Source organism: Pelecanus crispus, chromosome W, assembly GCF_030463565.1.
Source record: "Pelecanus crispus isolate bPelCri1 chromosome W, bPelCri1.pri, whole genome shotgun sequence".
Lineage (NCBI taxonomy): Eukaryota > Metazoa > Chordata > Aves > Pelecaniformes > Pelecanidae > Pelecanus > Pelecanus crispus.
In genome coordinates this window covers 16,452,067-16,474,641 of record NC_134675.1, presented here as the reverse complement: position 1 = coordinate 16,474,641, position 22,575 = coordinate 16,452,067, and the positions used below count along the sequence as shown (strand labels likewise).

Below are 22,575 nucleotides of genomic sequence, written 5' to 3'. Positions count from 1 at the left end.
TTGGTGACAGGTTACAACAGGCACAAGAGCTATGCTTTCTTTCTAAAATGCCAGAGGCATCTAATTTGCAAAGCAAGCCTAAGGAATCTGAGAGTGATAAATCGGTACTGGATTCTTCAGTTGAATTGTTTTCAAGTTTCATGACAAAAATAAAACCACCTAAAACATTATCTGGTTTCTTTTCCCAACCTCAAGCTACTGCACCTCCTACTGCACAGAAGAAAAGCTCCTCTTTCTTTGGTTTTTCATCCCTCCCTTCACAAATGATCTCTTTTGCATCTTCGAAGGTCCAAAAGAATCTCCAAAAGAGATGCCTCCAAAATCCACCCCTAAACCTCAAAGCAGTAGTATGAAAGATGTCACTGGGTGTGTTCCAGTAAAAGACTCTAGAAAGACCAAAAATACAGCTGCAGCCAGAGAGTCTAAAAGAGATGCCACAAACTCTCTGAAGGAGGATATATTACCTGTTTCAGCCGAAGAGAACTCTAAAAAAGAATCTCCTATGAAAACAGAAACTGAAGAAAATAGGAACTCAGAAACCCATAAAGAGGAACCTTTGAGGATCACTCCAGAAACAGTGGTCTCTAGTGAAAATCAAGCCCTTGAGGTTCTGCAGTTGGATAATGATGCACAAACCTCTGAGATGGTAGATATTAAACCATGCCAGTCTGGTTTCAGTAATGCATTTGATACAGTGCAGGCTGAGGCCACTGACCAGACTGATGTAAATCCATGCCAACTAGATGTGGGGTTTTCACATGTGACAGAGGAACAAGCTGCTTCTACAGACAAGGCAGCCATTGACATCCTTCAGACTGGCTCTACTGGTGGGCTTGAACTGGAAATGGAAGCCTCAACTAATGGGGCAGACACAAGCCTTTCCCAATTGGATGAGAGTGCTACACTTGAATTGGAGCCTGCTGTTACAGAGGGTCAGGCCAATGCTGGTATTGATCAGCAGGACATGATCAGTAGTAATGGTAGAAAACCCACAGCTCCAGCTGATGAGCCCAGTGTTCATCTGCTCCAGCTAGATGAAGAGAAGACAAGTGAGGTAGAACAGCAAACTGCTGAACAGGAGAAATGTTTAGCAATTGATGAGATGCCTGCAGAAGGGATTGCTTTGAAATGTGACTTGAAGAAACAGGGTAAACCTAATAATGTTCCTCCAGATACAAACAGTAGTAAAACAGTCTTTGAAATACTAAACATGCCCAGTTTGCCAAAATTCAGCTTTATCTCATCTGCTGATAGTGGAAAGCCATTTGGGTCATTCTTCTCTCAGCAGCCACCTTCTGTTAATAAAGCAGGGGCAGATCAGGGCCTCATGTCCAGCTTTAAGAAACTTTCCTCAACTCTGTTTGAATGAGGTAGTGAAGAAAAGGTGAGTAAGCCAGAGAGTGCCCAAGGAGCAGCATTTGGGAAAAAGCTAGATTTCTCCTTTCCCTGGCAAAAAGACAACAGGGAGACCTCTGCCAAAAGGGAACCACATGTACCACCACAGGCTTTGTCAAAACCAGATGACAAGTTGTTAGGAACAGTCAGTTCAGATGAAACCTCAAAATCTGCAGTCTCAGATCAACTGACTGATGCAAATATAGAAGTAAACTTGTCTTCAAAGCAGCCTGATGCTGTAGACAATGAACTTTCTGAAGAACCATCTGGTGCAAGCGTTGATGATAAATCCAACAGAGCTGGGAGAGAAGTTTGATAAAGAGTCAGAAGATCAGCAGAACGTGATTTCAGGTGAACTGCAGAAAGAAGATCAGGCAGAAGAGCACGCACCAGACCAGCCTGAACTGAAAGAAACTGAGCTTGATTCTGCTCCTAATGGAGCAATGCTTCATCCTAGCACACAGTCTGCAGATCTGAATAGTGTGGAACAGCTGAATGAGAAAAGGTTAGTTACAAATGAGGTATAATAAATGGTTTCAAGTGTTTGACCATTTATCATAGAATAGAATCATAGAATCGTTTAGGTTGGAAAAGACCTTTAAGATCATCCAGTCCAACCATTAACCTACACTACCAAGTCCACACTAAAGCAGTCAAGGGTAGACTAGACTAAACCATGTCCCGAAGTGCCACATCTACCCGTTTTTTGAACACTTCCAGGGATGGTGACTCCACCACCTCTCTGGGCAGCCTGTTCCAATGCTTGACTACCCTTTCCGTAAAGAAATTTTTCCTAATTTCCAAACTAAACCTCCCCTGGAGCAGCTTAAGCCCATTTCCTCTCATCCTATCGTTAACTACATGGGAGAAGAGACCAACACCCACCTCACTACAACCTCCTTTCAGGTAGTTGTAGAGAGCGATAAGGTCTCCCCTCAGCCTCCTCTTCTCCAGGCTAAACAACCCCAGTTCCCTCAGCCGCTCCTCATAAGGCCTGTGCTCCAGACCCTTCACCAGCCTTGTTGCCCTTCTCTGAACACGCTCCAGCACCTCAATGTCTTTCTTGTATTGAGGGGCCCAAACCTGGACACAGTATTCCAGGTGCAGCCTCACCAGTGCTGAGTACAGGGGCACAATCACCTCCCTGCTCCTGCTGGCCACACTAGTCCTGATACAAGCCAGGATGCTGTTGGCCTTCTTGGCCACCTGGGCACACTGCTGGCTCATGTTCAGCTGGCTATCTACCAGCACCCCCAGGTCCTTTTCAGCCAGGCAGCTTTCCAGCCACTCTTCCCCAAGCCTGTAGTGTTGCATTGGGTTGTTGTGACCCAAGTGCAGGACCCGGCACTTGGCCTTGTTAAACCTCACACAGTTGGCCTCAGCCCATTGATCCAGTCTGTCCAGGTCCCTCTGCAGGGCCATCCTACCCTCCAGCAGATCGACACGCCCACCCAGTTTGGTGTCATCTGCAAACTTACTGAGGGTGCACTCAATCCCCTCATCCAGATCATTGATAATGGTATTAAACAAGGCTGGCCCCAAAACAGAGCCCTGGGGAACACCGCTCATGACCAGCTGCCAACTGGACTTAACTCCATTTACCACAACTCTCTGGGCTCGGCCACCCAACCATTTTTTTATCCAGCGAAGACTATGCCCATCCAAGCCATGAGCTGCCAGCTTCCCAAGGAGAATATTGTGGGAGATGGTGTCAAAAGCTTTGCTAAAGTCCAGGTAAATGACATCCACAGCCTTTCCATCATCCACCAGGCGGGTCACCAGGTCATGGAAGGAGATCAGGTTGGTCAGGCAGGACCTGCCTTTCATGAACCCATGCTGGCTGGGCCTGATCCCCTGGTTGACCTGCACTTGCCTGTTGAGCGCACTCAATATGAACCTCTCCATAATCTTTCCTGGCACTGAGGTCAGGCTGACAGGCCTGTAGTTTCCCAGGTCCTCCTTCCGGCCCTTCTTGTAGATGAGCGTCACATTGGCAAGCCTCCAGTCATCAGGGACCTCCCCTGTTAACGAGGACTGCTGATAGATGATGGAGAGTGGCTTGGCAAGCTCCTCTGCCAGTTCCCTCAGTACTCTCGGGTGGATCCCATCCGGCCCCATAGACTTGTGAGCGTCCAGGTGGCGTAGCAGGTCATTAACTGCTTCCTCCTGGACTATGAGGGCTCCACTCTGCTCCCCATCCCTATCCTCTAGCTCAGGGGCCTGAGTACCCTGGGGATGACCGGTCTGGCTGTTAAACACAGAGGCAAAGAAGGCGTTAAGTACCTCAGCCTTTTCCTTGTCCTCGGTGACAATGTTCCCCCCCACATCCAGCAAAGGATGGAGATCCTCCTTGGCTCTCCTTTTATTGCTGATGTACTTATAAAAACATTTTTTATTATCTTTTACAGCATTGGCCAGATTGAGTTCTAGCTGGGCTTTTGCCTTTCTAATTTCCTCCCTGCAGGACCTAACAAGATCCCTGTACTCCTCCTGAGTTGCCCGCCCTTTCTTCCAAAGGCAGTAGACTCTCTTTTTTTCCCTGAGTCCCAGCAAAAGCTCCCTGTTCAGCCAGGCCGGTTGTCTTCCCCGCCGGTTGGTCTTACGACACACGGGGACAGCCCGCTCCTGCGCCCTTAAGACTTCCTTCTTGAAGAAGGCCCAGCCTTCCTGGACCCCTTTGCCTTTCAGGACTGCCTCCCAAGGGACTTTCCCAACCAGGGTCCTGAACAGGCCAAAGTCTGCCCTCCGGAAGTCCATGGTAACAGTTTTGCTGCCCCTCCGCTTGGCATCACCCAGAATTGAGAACTTTATCATATCGTGGTCACTAAGCCCAAGACGGCCTCCGACCTCGACATCTCCCACGAGTCCTTCTCTGTTAGTAAACAGCAGGTCAAGCGAGGCACCTCCCCTGGTAGGCTCGCTTACCAGCTGCGTCAGAAAGGTATCCCCCACATGCTCTAGGAACTTTTGAGACTGCTGCCTCTCTGCTGTATGGTATTTCCAGCAGATGTCCAGCAAGTTGAAGTCCCCCACGAGAACAAGGGCTAGCGATTGTGAGACTTCTGCCAGCCGTTTATAGAATGCCTCATCTACCTCTACATCCTGGTTGGGTGGTCTATAGCAGACTCCCAACAGGACATCCGCCTTGCTGGCCTTTCCCCTCAACCTTACCCATAAGCACTCGACCTTGTCATCACCACTGTCGAGCTCTATGCAGTCAAAACACTCCCTAACATACAGAGCCACCCCACCACCTGTCCTTCCCTGCCTATCCCTTCTGAAGAGCTTATAGCCCTCCAGTGCAGCACTCCAGTCATGAGAGTCATTCCACCATGTTTCTGTGATGGCGACTATGTTATAGCCATCCTGCTGCACAAGGGCTTCCGGCTCCTCCTGTTTGTTGCCCATGCTACGTGCATTGGTGTACATGCACTTGAGCCGGGCTATCAATTTCGCCCCCAATGTTGCCATGCCACCCCTGGGCTCCTCTCATTTATATCCCCTTCCCCCTTCAAACCTAGTTTAAAGCCCTCTCAATGAGTCCCGCCAACTCATGGGCGAGAATCCTTTTCCCCTTTGGAGACAGCCGATCTCCAACAGCCGCCAGCAGGCCCGGTGCCATGTAAACCCAAAATTCCACCGATGGCACCAGCCTCTGAGCCACCTGTTAATCAGGTGAGTTTTCCCATTCCTTTCAGCATTCTTCCCTGCCACTGACGGGATTGAGGAAAACACTACCTGCACTCCCGATCCTGCGACCAGTCGCCCCAGTGCCCTGAAGTCCCTCTTCATTGCTTTAGGACTTCTATGTGTAATCTCATCACTGCCCACCTGTACAACCAGCAATGGGTAATAATCGGAGGGCCTCACGAGGTTGTGGAGTTTCCTAGTAACATCCCTAACCCGGGCCCCAGGGAGGCAGCAGACTTCCCTGTGGGATGGGTCCGGGCGGCAGATTGGGCCCTCAGTTCCCCACAGGAGGGAATCACCCACCACAATTACCCTCCTTTTTTTCTTAACAGGGGCAGTCATAATCCGTGGGGTTGACTGACTGGCCCTCGGCAACCCCCTGGCTGGACCGTTGCCTTCACCTCCCTCCCCACTTGCCTGGCCCTCAACTTCCAGGGCCCCATACCTGTTCTGTAAGGGCAGCTGGGAAGGTGAGGGAGGCCGGGAGGGGATTCGCCTGCCTCCCTGGGCAGGGACCTGTATCCATTCCCCCCGGTCTCTTGGATCCCCTCCTTCTGCTTGCCGGCAGAATTACAATACGAATAAACATGTTGTTCTGACTCACTATGGCAGCTTTTCTTGTCCTTGCACTTGGGCTTTCCAAGCTTTCAGCAGTATTGAAGACAGTCCTCAAAAGTATTTCAGCTATGTTTGGGGGAGTAATGCGCTGGGTTTTGTACAGGTTTTACAGGAATTTCAAATTTCATTACTTAGCTTTGGAAGTGACTTTTTTCCTTGAGGTAGTCAAGTCATTGCAACCCCTAGTGTGGATATGGTTATACTTTCATAAGTATGAAGGATTGTTTTCATCTGGTTCAGTTAGATCCATGGGAAGATGTCTGCCTGTCTAGACCCTGTGGAGGGTACAGTTGGTGTCACTGTGCTTATGTGAGAGAATTAACTACAGCAGTTCATGTGTAGGCAACCCTTACACTAAAGATATAAAAAAGGAAAACAAGACTAGAAAAAGTGTTGAACTGTTTTTAATCTCTGTCTTGCTTTCCTCTTCTCCTTACAGAGCAGCAGGAGTCTTGTCCCAGAATGGCTGGCCTATATTTGTTTGCAGGGAAGGTTATTCATGTAGTCTAATTCAGGTTAATTTAGGCATCTAACTTGGATACTCCTGCATCACTGGCTCCCTTTCTCTCCACTCCCTGGCAGTGCTTTCCTGTCTCCATGGAGTATGCATGGGACTGAGCTCTGAACGTTGATCCTTGGAGTTGTACCTGAGCTAGATATGTATCATGGATGTTTGTTGTTATCAGCTATGTCTTTTTTTTTATATATATATGTCAGCAGTGCCTGGTGCTTTGCAGACAGGGGAAGATGTTTGTTTTGGTGATTTACACCTCAACATACAAAGGAAGGGATACAACCAAAGGCCCAATGTATCATGAGGTTAGGGAGCGTAAAATATGCTGTGAGGCACTGAGATGAAGCATTGCTGCTATATGCCTGTGCCCTCTTTGTAAAGCTGTATGAAAGGGTGGAGTGAAAGGTGCAATGAATGAGGAAAAGGCACCTGAGCCCTGTTGCCAGTGTTTCCACTGAAGAGGGGCTGTAAATTTGTAGCAGTAGGGGTGAGTGGGAAGAGGCAATGGTTAGAAGGGACATGCAACAGGCATGGGGATGGAAAATCTTCCACCTGCCTCTTTGTGTGTGCACTTATGATATCAGTGTGTTGAATTGGCTTGATCAGGTATCTTGGACTGCTTTCCTGATGATCTGACCAATAAATCTTTCTCCTCAGGCATCTTTTAATAATGAAAAATTCTTAAAACTAAGTTTTTTATCTACATGGATTTTCTACCAGAAGGCTAGGATTGTATCCTAGCTTATATCTTTCAGCTCATCAGTTTCCAAGACTGTTCCTGTGTATAAGGAAACTTCTGCTTTAGCCTCTCACTTCCCAGAGCATGTGCAGGGCTATGTTTACTGGGAGTCTGTTGGATACTTCAGCTTCCAGAGCTGAAGCTGTGATTGCACTGTGTAATGTTTAATGCTACAGATGAGTGTTTTTCATATAGTGATTTTCTGTTTCTTGACCTTAAGCTACCATGGTGACAACGAGCCACCACCATTTCCTCCTGTGAGAGCCCGTTGGATTAGAGTCGTTAGCAAAGTTTGACTGCAGCTTCAAGAGGTAAGATGGAGTATTGCTTCACTCCTTCTCTGTGCTTACCTGGGTTTTAGATCTGTGGCTGAAGGTTTCACTTCTCTTTCCTTGTAAGACACCTCTTATAGTTTTGATGTTTTGCAGACAAAAAATAATCAAATGTATTGTATAGGACTGCAGCATGTTGTGATAGTCTTAGAGCTATCTAATTCTACCGAACATTTTGGACATCATTGTGTGGAACTAGAGATGAATATCAGAAAAGATGCAGAAGCAGAGAAATTAGCTCTGAATTTGTAAATAGTGATAATAATAAAAATGTCTGGGACTAAATCGTTTGTGTTAAACTGTTCAAAATGAAGACTTTTTCTCAAGGCAACTTGATGTAAGCTTGTTAGCTCAGTAGGAGTTATTTGTCGTGTGAAAATATTCCTTGGGAAGCTTTACATCAAATATTTTTATATATACTAATTGAAAGTGGGTGTATAATAAGTCTTGGTATTTCCATCTCATGAAAGTAAGATTTAAAAATAAATAATCTTGATTTGGGAAGTCAAAAGGAAAAGGTTGTGACACTTTCTTCAACAGTTTAAACACTCTTGTTTTAGAAAACAGTGATTAAGCCCCAAAAAGTTGTGTGTGTTTTTTTTTTAAAAAAAAAGTCTTATGCTTTCATCCATCTGTATGCCCACAGAAAGAGAACATATGGTGTTCATATAGATGATAAACTATTGCCTACTACCCAAAGTGCAGAGTTAATATATTTAATTTAGAAATACTTTCTTCTATAGCTCTTTTGTTTTGTTTTTGTAAGAAATAATTTTACAGTATCTATCAGTAGCAGGACTTTTCTTTTTCTCCTGGATTTGTTGCAAATTTTTATGAAGACAATTTTTTTGTCTGGGAAGGCATCTGAAGTGCCATAGCAGAAATAGTTTTTCCCTTGGCTTATCTGGATTGTAAATTCTTTCCCATCTAATAATTACTGCGTTACTTCACTTTTGAGCAGAATGGATTTGGTTCAAAACTGTCAGTATGACATGGAAAGTGAAATTTAAGAACACTGTTAATATCTAAGAAGAAAAGGAACTTCTGTTGTGGTTTTGTAGAGCATGCAAGCAAAACAGTTTAGTTCTGTGCCTTGTGGAAAACAAGTGCACAAACATACTAGAAAGGACAAGAGATTCAGTGATGCCTCTCCCTGGATATCTCTCTTTTTTTCTTTTTTTTCCTCCCTCCGAGAGAGTACAAGGTCCATGAGGTGGTTCAGCATCAGTCAAAACTTTGTGTTTCTGCTGAATTGAAATTTTATCCACTTATATTGAATTTGTTTACAGGGGAAAGTCTTATGCATTGGTGGTTTTGGAGTGTGAAGCCCTATTCTTATTTTGAGAAAGCAAATTGTTGGTGCAAATCACCACCGTTCCCTTCTTATGTAGCTGTGGGGTGCCCTGAAAAGTTCTTTCCGAACTTCCATTGTTCCACTTTTAGTGAGGACACCAGCAGGGCACTAACTGGTGCCAGTTTTGGTTGCTAGTTTGACTGTAAGTTATCTGCCTACCCCCACTCCTCACATGTGAATCCAGGCACTCTGATCAGTAAAACAGTGTACTGTACACCAGCCCAGATGGCTAATGGGGGACATACCTGCTTTGAGCCAGTCACCAAGAGATTAGAAACTGTCCCTTTCCACCTCTCATGAACTGTGCAGTCCATGCAATAGTTTACTTTTGACATTTTATTTCCCCTAAGCTTTGTTGCCAAGGTGTCTTTTTATCAGTCCTGTGAAGATGAGTAAGCTCTGAGTTTTCAAAGCCGGGTTGGTGGGTATCTGTAGAACACCCTTGTGCTCATGAAATCGCTGTTCCTACACCAGAGAGGAGAGCAGGTTTGCATATGTAAGGCGCGATCTGAGGGTCGCTGCCAGCTGTAGTGCAGACTGCCTGATGTTGGGCAGCTGTGCTTGCAATGGCAGTCAAATGCTTTATGCATTTTGTTTGTGCAACATCTGGGATATAGTTTACAAACACGGGATGTTCCACAACCAGGTGCATCTCTTACTTTGTGCCAGCACTGCGCGTTAAGTTCAAGTAATCTGGTTTGGTTGAACTATATGCTTCTGTTCTCCAACTTGTAATGTCATAGACACGTGCGAGTACTGGGATGCATGTGAATAGTCTGCTGTTATATCTCATTTTTTGACTTGAAACACTTCATGTGTGAGTGTTTGACTTCTGGAGTGAAGCTGGGTGGAAAGTGGTGGCTGTTTTTGCACAGTGTGGGGTTTTTTATTGGCTGGGTGGGGGGGTTAGACTTTTTGGCTTTGAGTTTTTGAGATTGGCTGGGATGTGATGGGAGACCCCTCTGCAGAAGAGCCAGCTTAAGCTAGAATGTATCTTGAATAAGAGGGGGGACAGGATTCTACTTCCTGATCTAAATTGGGCAATACTGAGATTTTTAACCTAGGTTTCCCATGTTTTAGAAAAGTGCATTGACTGCTAAGCTGTAACACTCTTCTTAAGGAATGACTCTTCCCTGCTGTCCCTCCCCCGTTTGGACATCTTAGACCTGAGAAATGTTCCCGTTCAAAGTCATCATGGTCCTGTAAAACAGGTTTTGATTCTGACAAGTTGGTGTTTTCTGAAGGAAATAGTGTCTTATTCACCTTCCTTCCTTTCCATGGGAATTGTACCTCTGCTGATCAGAGAGCAAGATGTGAGTGGCAGCAGTGGGTTGGCAATGTGGATAGATGATCTTATGTCTTGTACTGCCCCTAGGTTCCCAATTAGACAATGTGCCCAGAATTGCTGCCGTTTTGTCTCTGGCATTGTTTCTTTCAGGCAATCTGGTCACAGCAATTTCTGTGTTTGTCATCTCCAGAAGTGACTTGCGTGTTGCAGGCTGAAGGAACTATCCATGTGCACAAAGCACCTTTGAACCGGGATGAACTAGTAAGCTCTTTTCCCCTGTCTGGTGCTGCCCAGCTTGCATTCGCATTTGTACAAAGACTTGTCCAAATATTTTGTCAAGCAAGTGCTTTTTTTTCCCCCCAACCTGCTGCAGCAGTTGTCTGAAGCTTTCAGGAAAAATGGAACCCAGATCTGTTTGGAGAGTGGACCAAGTCCTCTTAATAGTATATACCAAAGGCTGTAGGAGAATACTAAAAATGTTAGAGCTGAGGCAACCATTGCCACCTTATGAAAAACTCCCCTCCTTGCACCTTGTGCTCTGTTGATAGAAGCTTGTATCTGATGTGGAGTGGGGTACAGAAACCTGCGGTGTCCTGGCCACCTCAACATGGCACTTGCACATGGTGCTGATCAGTAGAAATTGGGAGTGCTTCATCTAGCATTGGAGTCAGTTCCTCCTGCTCAGGATAGGGGTGCAATGGGAGAGGTGGGTGGGGGGATTCCTACCTGCCACATACGCAGCCCTTAAAAATAGCATTGGCTGTTGGGAGAGCCAGACTTCACACTCTTATTTTTAAGGCTTTGTGTGGGAGGAGGGGATATTTCCCAGTGTGGTGTTATTACTGAAGCAATCTGTACAAGAAATGCTGCACTGGAGAGATAGCAATGGGCTTTGGCTTACAAAGCACAAGACTTGGGGGAAAAGATGAGCTAGCCAGCACTGGCTGAGAATGTCATAAACGAAGCGTTAACTATTCCTGCAATGTTAGCAAATGCTTTGGATAATATAACTTCATAGAAAAAGGCAGTAGGTCAGAAAAGGGGTTTAGTACATGACAATTTTGTCTTTTAGTGTTGTTTTTCTTTCATTTTGTTCTTGTTTTCCAAGCTGCATGGTTACACAACTTGTTTAGATGTAGGGCAGGGTTGCCTTGCATGCTTCTGAGCTAATTTTTGGAGTTGTGTAAGGGTGGTTGTAATTGGAATCTTCTAGTACTGTGCATCTGGATTTAAGTAAGATGATTCCTTTTTTTTTTTTTTTTTCCATTCTAGGGAATCACTGAATCCAAGCCACTTGAAGATCTTGTGATACAGCAAATGAATGCTGGCCATTAGGAGGTAGTTCTTTTCCAGGTGATATGATAACTTTCTTTGCATCCAGACCCCTTTCTTAGCATTCAAACAGGATTTTTAAACCATATCATGGCCACCAGCAAGTTGCCTACTGTCTACTCATATTTAGAGTCTGAACAATTTTGTGACATTGTGGAGGACTGATCAGATGAGCCTGATGTGGGTCAAGCTGTGGGTTCATTTCCATTGCTGTGATGGTTAATCCCTGGCACTTTCAAAAAGGGCTTTATGGTGGTTCCCCTTTGGTTTCATTTGAAACCTGTACTTGATAAAGGTGGGACCTTGCTTTGGCTGTAAGGAAACATCTACAGCCTTTCCTGGCAGTCTGTGAGCTGGGTTTGTAACATGTATCCTCTGCTGAAAGGTGCTTGAGAACATCAAGGTATCAGACATGTTCTGCAGGGAGAATTTCCTGAGTGCAATGACAGCTTCATCCTTTGTGTGCTAGAAAATTAAAGATAATTTAGGCATAAAGCTGGGGTGAAATCCCAAATGTAGCTTCAGATTTTCATCTGTTGCTCAAGCATGCAGATACCAGATGCTGAAAGAGTTGTGGTAAGTCTGAGTGCTAATTTACTGGGGCACTGTAGGCAGTGAGTCTATTGCTGTACAGGGTGGCTTGTGCCTTCAGGGTTGCAGGATGTGGTACCAGGTGAGCAGCAGTGCTACTCTCTGGCCTATGGGAGGATCCTGTTAAAAAACAGGAGGATCCTGTTTTAAGCCACTCATATGCATTGGATCAGGAAGAGAGAAGGAAGGGCTGTTCTGGGTAACTATAGGCTTGCTTAGTCTGTCCTCGATAGTGTGTGAGGCTGTAGAAAAAATTGGGAAAGGAAGTGTTACTGCCTGGCAAATGGGAAATTAGCAAAAACACTAATTGCATGCTGCTTTATACTCTGTGCTACACTGTGACAGACCAGGTGGGCAATAGGTCTCATCTGCCCGTATTTCTGTAATATTTCTAATATGCCATGTAGGAAACCAGCAGATGATTTGGGGAAGATGGATACTATTGCAAAAATCAGAGAATAGGTTATAGAAGTGGGAGAGGGGACACTGGGGCAGCTGTGGGAGGGAAAGTGCTGAGGATGTGTGAGATGAGACCAAACAAGTATGGCTCAGCTTAGTAGACTGGAAGATGAGAGTAGATGTTGCTGCCATGTACTAATAGAGCAAGAGAGTAAATATTGGCAAGTTTACAGCTATTTAAGCTAAAGGTGTTAGCTCAGAGACGCGTCCAACCTGACCATCTACAAGAAGGGCTGGAAGGAGGACCCGGGAAACTACAGGCCTGTCAGCCTGACCTCAGTGCCGGGAAAGATTATGGAGAGGTTCATATTGAGTGAACTCAACAGGCATGTGCAGGTCAACCAGGTGATCGCGCCCAGCCAGCATGGGTTCATGAAAGGCAGGTCCTGCTTGACCAACCTGATCTCCTTCTATGACCTAGTGACCCGCCTGGTGGTTGAAGGAAAGGCTGTGGACGCCATTTTCCTGGACTTTAGCAAAGCATTTGACACAGTCTCCCATAGCATTCTCCTTGGGAAGCTGGCAGCTCATGGCTTGGACGGGCGTAGTCTTCGCTGGGTAAAAAAATGGTTGGGTGGCCGAGCCCAGAGAGTTGTGGTAAATGAAGTTAAGTCGAGTTGGCGACCGGTCACGAGCGGTGTTCCCCAGGGCTCCGTTTTGGGGCCAGCCTTGTTTAATACCTTTATCGATGATCTGGATGAGGGGATTGAGTGCACCCTCAGTAAGTTTGCAGATGACACCAAACTGGGTGGGAGTGTTGATCTGCTGGAGGGTAGGATGGCCCTGTAGAGGGACCTGGACAGGCTGGACCGATGGGCTGAGGCCAACTGTGTGAGGTTTAACAAGGCCAAGTGCCGGGTCCTGCACTTTGGTCACAACAACCCCATGCAACACTACAGGCTTGGGGAAGAGTGGCTGGAAAGCTGCCTGGCTGAAAAGGACCTGGGGGTGTTGGTTGACAGCCAGCTGAACATGAGCCAGCAGTGTGCCCAGGTGGCCAAGAAGGCCAACAGCATCCTGGCTTGTATCAGGACTAGTGTGGCCAGCAGGAGCAGGGAGGTGATTGTTCCCCCGTACTCGGCGCTGGTGAGGCTGCACCTGGAATACTGTGTCCAGTTTTGTGCCCCTCAATACAAGAAAGACATTGAGGTGCTGGAGCGTGTTCAGAGAAGGGCAACAAGGCTGGTGAAGGGTCTGGAGCACAGGCCTTATGAGGAGCGGCTGAGGGAACTGGGGTGGTTTAGTCTGGAGAAGAGGAGGCTGAGGGGAGACCTTATTGCTCTCTACAACTGCCTGAAAGGAGGTTGTAGTGAGGTGGGTGTTGGTCTCTTCTCCCATGTAGTTAGCGATAGGACGAGAGGAAATGGGCTCAAGCTGCGCCAGGGGAGGTTTAGATTGGATATTAGGAGAAATTTCTTCATGGAAAAGGTAGTCAAGCATTGGAACAGGCTGCCCAGAGAGGTGGTGGAGTCACACCATCCCTGGAGGCGTTCAAAAAATGGGTAGTCGTGGCACTTCGGGACATGGTTTAGTCTAGTCTACCCTTAATTGGTTTAGTGTGGACTTGGTAATGTTAGGTTAATGGTTGGACTGGATGATCTTAAAGGTCTTTTCCAACCTAAACAATTCTATGATTCTATGAATGTTTCCAGGGATGGGGCATCTGCCACCTCTTTGGGCAACCTGTTCCAGTGTTTCACCACCCTCATTGTAAAAAATTTCTTCCTTATATCTAGTCTAAATCTACCATCTTTTTTTTTAAAACCATTACCACTTGTCCTTATCGCTACAGGCCCTACTAAAAAGTCTGTCCCCATCTTTCTTATAAGCCCCCTGTAAGTACTGAAAGGCTGCAATAAGGTCTCCCCAGAGCCTTCTCTTCTCCAGGCTGAACAACCCCAACTCTCTCAGCCTGTCCTCATAGGGGAGGTGTTCTATCCCTCTGATAATTTTTGTGGCCCTCCTCTGGACCCACTCCAACAGGTCCATGTCTGTCTTGTCTTCTAGGACCCCAGAGCTGGACGCAGTACTCCAGGTGGGGTCTCACCAGTGTGGAGGAGAGGGGCAGAATCACCTCCCTTGACCTGCTGACCATGCTTCTTTTGATGCAGCCCAGGTTGGCCGGTTGATACGGTTGGCGTTCTGGGCTGTGAGCGCACATTGCCCGCTCATGTCCAGCTTTTCATCCACCAGTACCCCCTAGTCCTTCTCCACAGGGCTGCTCTCAATCCCTTCATCCCCCAGCCTGTATTGATACTAGGGGTTGCCCCGACCCAGGTGCAGGACCTTGCACTTGGCCTTGTTGGACCTCATGAATTTCACATGGGCCCACTTCTTGAGCTTGTCCAGGACCCTCTGAATGGCATCCTGTCCCTCAGGCATGTCAACTGCACCACTCAGCTTGGTGTTGTCTGCAAATGTGCTGAGGGTGCACTCGATCCCACTATGTCACTGATGAAGATATTAAACAGTACTGGTCCCAATATGGACCCCTGAGGGACACTACTCGTCACTGATCTCCATCTGGACACTGAGCCGTTGACCACTACTCTCTGGATGTGACCATCCAGACAATTCCTTATCCATCGAACAGTCCACCCATCAAATCCATAGCTCTCCAATTTAGAGAGAAGGATGTTGTGGGGGACCATGTCAAAGGCCTTACAGAAGTCCAGATAGATGACATCCGTAGCTCTTCCCTTGTCCACTGATGCAGTCACTCCTTCATAGAAGGCCACTAGGTTGGTCAGGCAAGACTTGCCCTTGGTGAAGCCATGCTGGCTGTCTTGAATCACCTCCCTGTCCTCCATGTACCTTAACATAGCTTCTAGGAGGATCTGTTCCATGATCTTCCCAGGCATGGAGGTGAGGCTGACAGGTCGGTAGTTCCCAGGGTCCTCCTTTCTTCCCTTTTTAAAAATGGGCACAACATTCCCCTTCTTCCAGTCAGCAGGGACTTCACCTGACTGCCATGACTTTTCAAATATCATGGCGAGTGGCTTGGCAACTACATCAGCCAATTCCCTCAGGACTCTGGGATGCATCTCGTCAGGCCCCATAGACTTATGTATGTTTATGTTCCTCAGGTGGTCACAGACCTGATCTTCTCTTACAGCTCCCCCAGTCCCTGCCTTGAGCGGTCCATCCACTCGAGAGGTGTGGGAAGAGAGGTTGCCAGTGAAGACTGAGGCAAAAAAGTTGTTGAGTACATCAGCCTTCTCCTTGTCTGTTGTTACCAGTTTGCCAGTTGTGTTCATCCAGGGGGTACGCTTTCTTTAACCTTCCTTTTCTGGCTGACATACCTATAGAAGCCCTTCTTATTATTCTTTGTGTCCCTTGCCAAATTCAGCTTCAGCCTTGCCTTGGCCTTCCTGACCCCATCCCTACACAACCAGGCAACATCCCTGTACTCTTCCCAGGATACCTGTCCCTGCTTCCACTGCCTGTGCATTTCCTTCTTGCCCTTTAGTTTGACCAGCAGGTCTCGACTCAGCCATGCTGGTCTCTTGCCTTCCTTTCCTGATTTCTTACACCTGGGGTTCAAGAGCTCTTGTGCTTTATGGAAAGCATCCTTAAGGATCTGCCAGCTCTGTTCTGCTCCCTTATCCCCGAGGGCAGTTATTGACTAACTCCTTGAACAGCTTGAAGTTTGCTTTCCTAAAATTCATCGTCCTGACTTTACTCTTTACCTGACCCATATCCCTCAGGACTGTGAACTCCACCAGGGCATGATCACAGCAGCCCAGGCTGCCTCCAATCTTGATGTCACTGATTAGCTCACTTCGTTGGTGACCATCAGGTCCAGTATTGCATCCCCTCTGGTAGGACTGTCTATTATCTGGCTTAAGAAGTTATCCACAATGCACTCCAGGAGTCTCCTGGATTGTCTACAGCTCGCCATGCTACTTTTCCAGCAGACATCGGGGTGGTTGAAGTCCCCCAGCAGGATGAGAGCCTGCGAGTGCGATGTCTCCTGTAGCTGGAGTAAGGCGGCTTCGTCAAGAGGCTCCCCTTGATCAGGCGGCCTGTAGTAAACACCAACCACAAGGTTCCCTTTGTTGCCTCAGTCTCTAATTCTTACCCATAAGCTTTCAACCTGCTCGTGGCTATTCTTCAGGGACAGCTCTTCACACTCTATCCATTTCTTGATGTAGAGGGCAACCCCTCCACCCCTCCTTCCTTGCCTGTCCCTTCTGAACATCTTGTAGCCATCGATAGCTGCACTCCAGTCATGGGATTTGTCCCACGAAGTTTCAGTAACATCAACTAGGTCGCAGCACAGTGGCTTCCAACTCCTGTTTATTGCCCGTGCTGCGTGCATTGGTGTAGAGGCACTTCAGCTGTGTCCTGGTTTCGGCTGGGATAGAGTTAATTTTCTTCCTAGTAGCAGGCATAGTGCTGTGTTTTGGATTTAGTAGGAGAAGAATGTTGATAACACACTGATGGTTTAGTTGTTGCTAAGTACTGCTTATGCTAGTCAAGGACTTTTCAGCTTCCCATGCTCTGCCAGGTGCACAAGAGACTGGGAGGGGGCACAGCCAGAATAGTTGATCCAAACTGACCAAAGGGCTATTCCATACCATATATTCCATACCTTTTTTATTTTAGGTTTGGGTTTTTTTTATTTTTTGTTTGTTTGTGGTTTTTTGTAAAAGTATTCATTTAAGTTAAGAGAAATTAATGAAAAGCACTCAGCAGGAAAATGAGAAGAACTGGGAGAGCAGCTCTGCTTATAAACAAGTATACTACTTCTTATAGAATCATAGAATCATAGAATGCTTAAATTGCTACATTTAACACACACAGGTACATAAGCTTGTTAAGTTTGGTAGTCAACACTAATGATAACCTTCACAAAGGAAAAAGCTCCTTTCCAACGAGTCCCTCTCCCTGCAGAAGCACTTCTGCTTGCTAACCCTTCAGAAAAAGAGAACACAGTTACAGTGAGGAAAGGTATAAAAAATAAATAATGGTTTATGGCTGTGTTTGGCTGTGCAGAATGCAAGGTTATCTCTGCAAGCTTAAAGTGAAATATACCATACAGCAGTGGAGTGCACCATTAACATGCTTGAAACAAAGGAAATTAAAGGTCAGCCATTATTCACTCTCTCCACCACCAAAAGCCTGTCTAAAAAGGACAATCAAATTAAAGCCTCCTCTGGTAACTTATTCAATGGTATGTGTCCTACACAGCAATTCACCATGAGGCTGAGCAATAAAGTGAAAGATGCCACATCCTTTAAAAAAAAACAACAAAATTTAACTGCTGAAATTCCAAACAGATGGAATGCAGCATCAGGGAACACCTCTTACTTCCACTGGCACATCCCATGCCTCCAATTCAATTTCCTTTTTTATTTTAATCCAATGTAAACTTTGTTCTTAGTGATCTTTTCAGTTCCTTCCCAACTGAGCAAGGTTACATCAGTGCCCTAAAGTGGATGGAAGAGTAGAAAACAATCCAAGTAGAAAACAACCCCAGCAGAAAACATGTCTGCAAAATACAAACCACTTGAGAAAGCCCAGCTCTACTCTTCTCCTGGTTTCATCTGGGATAGAGTTAATTTTCCTCCTAGTAGCTGGCATAGTGCTGTGTTTTGGATTTAGTAGGAGAAGAATGTTGATAACACACTGATGTTTTAGTTGTTGCTAAGTACTGCTTATGCTAGTCAAGGACTTTTCAGCTTCCCATGCTCTGCCAGGTGCACAAGAAACTGGGAGGGGGCACAGCCAGAATAGTTGATCCAAAGTGACCAAAGGGCTATTCCATACCATATGATGTCATGCTCAGTATATAAACTGTGGGGAGTTGGCTGGGGAGCAGCGATCGCTGCTTGGGAACTGTCTGGGTATCGGTCGGCGGGTGGTGAGCAATTGCATTGTGCATCACTTGCTTTGTATATTATTATTATTATCATTATTGTATTGTTATTATTATCATTGCTATTTTACTTTATTTCAATTATTAAACTGTTCTTATCTCAACCCAGGAGTGTTTCTCACTCTTACTCCTCCGATTCTCTCCCCCATCCCATCAGGGTAGGGGGAGTGAGCGAGCGGCTGCGTGGTGCCTAGTTGCTGGCTGGGGCTAAACCACGACAGTCCTTTTTGGCGCCCAATGTGGGGCTCAGAGTGTTTGAGATAATAACAGATTAACCAGAGTGTGTTAATGTACCTGTTAACAGTTGCTGGTCACAATATTAGTTCATCTGATCTGCACCATGCTCCTTTTTTTGCTGTACATGTTAAAGATTGGTGTTGGTTTGTGCAGTTTGCTGTGCTCTGCAGTGATTAGTGATGTTTTGTCTGGGAGATTTGTTATTTAAAACACTGACCTTGAGCACTGTTTGGTATCTGGGATTTGTACTGAAGCCACTACTGTACTTCGGGTATCACCTTATGGTGAGAATTAGCAATTATACCTCTTCCTCTGAGAGGTTTGTTGTGGAGGAAATACAGAACAGTACCTTCGCTACCTTCTTCTATGATGTTTCCTCCTTCATTACAACAACTTTTCAGTGTCTTGAATATCCTTGGGTAGTTAAGATACATCTATTTGTGTTTCTTGGGAATACTGTTTCAGTTTTGATGAAGGTTAGTAAGCAATTTAAGAATATCATGCAGAGATCTGCCCTAAGGCCGGATAGTTATGAGTGGCAGGGTGCGTGGGATAGTATGGGCAAGTAACTAGGGCAGTGGGCACCTCCCGTGTTTTGGAACTTCACCCCTGAACAAGTGCAGAGTCCTGAAGAACTAGTGAAGTATTTGGAAAAAGTATGTTGTCACCCTGGCAACTCCAGAGAGACACAAATCATTGCAACATGCTGGGGGCTGTCCCATGCCTATTGAGCCCTGTTCAACACTATTCAGTACCCTCAAAGGAAAGAGAAGATTTCTGGATCTGATGACAAGACAACAGGCACTGCGGACACTCCAGCCCCTGCCACACGCACTGCGACTACTCCAACCCCCACCACAGGCACTGCGGCCACTCCAACCCCGGTAACAGGCACCGTGGCTAAACCAGAGAACCAATCCATGCTGGTATCAGTTGCCCCTATACAGAAGAAAAAATACACAAGATAATCGGCTCATTTAGTAAGGGATGAAGATGAGCCAGGGCCATCACGAGAACCAGAGGAGGCAGAACCCATAAATGAGATGGTAACCACCCGATCCCTATCCCTGAGTGAGCTGCGAGATATGCGAAAAGATTTCAGTTGTCATCCAGGTGAGCACATCATCACCTGGCTGCTCCGATGCTGGGATAACGGGGCCAGTAGCCTGGATTTAGAGGGTAAGGAAGCCAAGCAGCTGGAATCCCTTTCTAGGGAAGGGGGCATTGACAAAGCAATTGGAAAAGGGGCACAAACCCTCAGCCTCTGGAGGTGACTTCTGTCAAGTGTGAAGGAAAGGTATCCCTTCAAGGAGGATGTTATATACCGCCCAGGCAAATGGACCACCGTAGAGAAAGGTATCCAGTACCTGAGGGAATTAGGCATGCTGGAGGTGATTTATAGTGACCTGAATGATGAGCAGTTACCCAAAGACCCAGATGAAGTCAGGTGCACACGACCCATGTGGCGGAAGGTGGTACAGAGCGCACCAGCATCGTATGCCAACTCGTTGGCAATACTGGCCTGGAAAGATGACGAGGCACCAACAGCAGATGAAGTGGCTGGCCGACTCTGGGAATACGAACGAAGTATCTCTTCCTCCCTACGGGCCTGTGTCTTGGCTGTGGAAAAACTGTCCCGAGAGTTCCAGCAACTCAAAGAAGGTATGTTCTATTCTCCACCTGTATGGACCAGTATCTCAGCCATTAGGAGTCAACGTCCTTATGCTCAAGAGAGAGGATATAGAGGATACTCACCACGGGGCACCCTGTGGTTTTCCCTGCATGACCACGGAGAGGACATGAGGAAGTGGGATGGAAAATCTACCTCGAACCTAGAGGCACGGTTCCATGAGTTGCAAGGAAAAACTGTTTCGAAAGGCGGTTCTCCCAGGAAAATTGCAGCTCCAGTTTCCAGTGAGCAGTTCCCCAGACAGAGTAAAAGGGCTGATTTTACTTCCGATCTTAATCAAGGGACTTTTGATTGACATTTACAAGAAGTGAACAACGAATACTGTGACCAGTGTTAGAGGGGCCCTGCCTCCAGCCAGGTGGAGGAAAGGGACAACCGGGTTTACTGCACTGTGTGGATTCGATGGCCTGGCACATCAGACCCACAGGAGTATAAGGCTCTAGTGGACACTGGTGCACAGTGTACCCTAATGCCATCAAGCTATACAGGGGCAGAACCCATTTGTATTTTTGGAGTGACAGGGGGATCCCAACAGCTAACTGTACTGGAAGCTGAAGTGAGCCTAACTGGGAATGAGTGGACAAAGCACCCCATTGTGACTGGCCCAGAGGCTCCGTGCATCCTTGGCATAGACTACCTCAGGAGAGGGTATTTCAAGGACCCAAAAGGGTACCGGTGGGCTTTTGGTATAGCTGCCTTGGAGATGGAGGAAAATAAACAGCTGTCCACCTTGCCCGGTCTCTCAGAGGACCCTTCTATTGTGGGGTTGCTGAGGGTCAAAGAACAACAGGTGCTGATGGCCACCACGATGGTGCACCAGCGGCAATATTGCACCAACTGAGACTCCCTGATGCCCATCCATAAACTGACTCATCGACTGGACAGCCACGGAGTGATCAGCAAGACTTGCTCACCCTTTAACAGTCCCATATGGCCAGTGCGAAAGTCTAATGGGGAGTGGAGGCTAACAGTGGACTATCGTGGCCTGAACCAAGTCACGCCACCACTGAGTGCTGCCGTGCCAGATGTGCTAGAACTTCAATATGAACTGGAGTCAAAGGCAGCCAAGTGGTATGCCACAATTGACATCGCTAATGCGTTTTTCTCCATCCCTTTGGCAGCAGAGTGCAGGCCCCAGTTTGCTTTCACTTGGAGGGGTGTTCAGTACACCTGGAACTGACTGCCCCAGGGGTGGAAGCACAGCCCCATGATTTGCCATGGACTGATCCAGACAGCAGTGGAACAGGGTGAAGCTCCAGAACATCTGCAGTACATTGATGACATCATTGTGTGGGGCAACACAGCAGAAGAAGTTTTTGAGAAGGGAAAGAAAATAGTCCAAATCCTTCTGAAGGCTGGTTTTGCCATAAAACAAAGTAAGGTCAAGGGGCCTGCACAGGAGATCCAGTTCTTAGGAATAAAATGGCAAGATGGACGTCGTCAGATCCCAATGGATGTGATCAACAAAATAACAGCTATGTCCCCACCAACTAGCAAAAAGGAAACACAAGCTTTCTTAGGCATTGTGGGTTTTTGGAGAATGCATATTCCAAATTACAGCCAGATCGTAAGCCCTCTCTATCAAGTGACCCGGAAGAAGAACGATTTCAAATGGGGCCCTGAGCAGCAAGAAACCTTTGAACAAATTAAACGGGAGATAGTTCATGCAGTAGCCCTTGGGCCAGTCCGGGCAGGGCAGGATATTAAAAATGTGCTCTACACCGCAGCCAGGGAGAATGGCCCTACCTGGAGCCTCTGGCAGAAAGCAGCAGGGGAGATTCGAGGTCGACCCCTAGGGTTTTGGAGTCGGGGATACAGAGGATCCGAAGCCCGCTATACTCCAACTGAGAAAGAGATATTGGCAGCATATGAAGGGGTTTGAGCTGCTTCGGAAGTGGTTGGTACTGAAGCACAGCTCCTGCTGGCACCCCGACTGCCGGTGCTGGGCTGGCTGTTCAAAGGGAGGGTCCCCTCTACACATCATGCAACTGATGCTACCTGGAGTAAGTGGGTTGCACTAATCACACGATGGGCTCGAATAGGAAACCCCAGTCGCCCAGGAATCTTGGAAGTGATCATGGACTGGCCAGAAGGAAAAAATTTTGGAATATCACCAGAGGAGGAGGTGACACATGCCGGGGAGGCCCCACTGTATAATAAATTGCCACAAAATGAAAAGCAATATGCCCTGTTCACTGATGGGTCCTGTTGTCTTGTGGGAAAGCATCGGAGGTGGAAAGCTGCTGTATGGAGTCCTATACGACAAGTTGCAGAAGCTGCTGAAGGAGAAGGGGAGTCGAGTCAGTTTGCAGAGGTGAAAGCCATCCACCTGGCCTTAGATATTGCTGAATGAGAAAAGTGGCCAGTCCTTTATCTCTATACTGCCTCATGGATGGTGGCAAATGCCCTGTGGGGGTGGCTGCAGCAATGGAAGCAAAGCAACTGGCAGCGCAGA

At 46.9% G+C, this 22,575-nt stretch overlaps 1 pseudogene; it reads left to right on the top strand.

The window, feature by feature from the left end:
- Positions 1 to 1,640: 1,640 nt before the first annotated feature.
- LOC142596445 (protein unc-13 homolog B-like) overlaps positions 1,641 to 22,575 on the top strand; it is a 164,967-nt pseudogene continuing 144,032 nt past the window's right edge.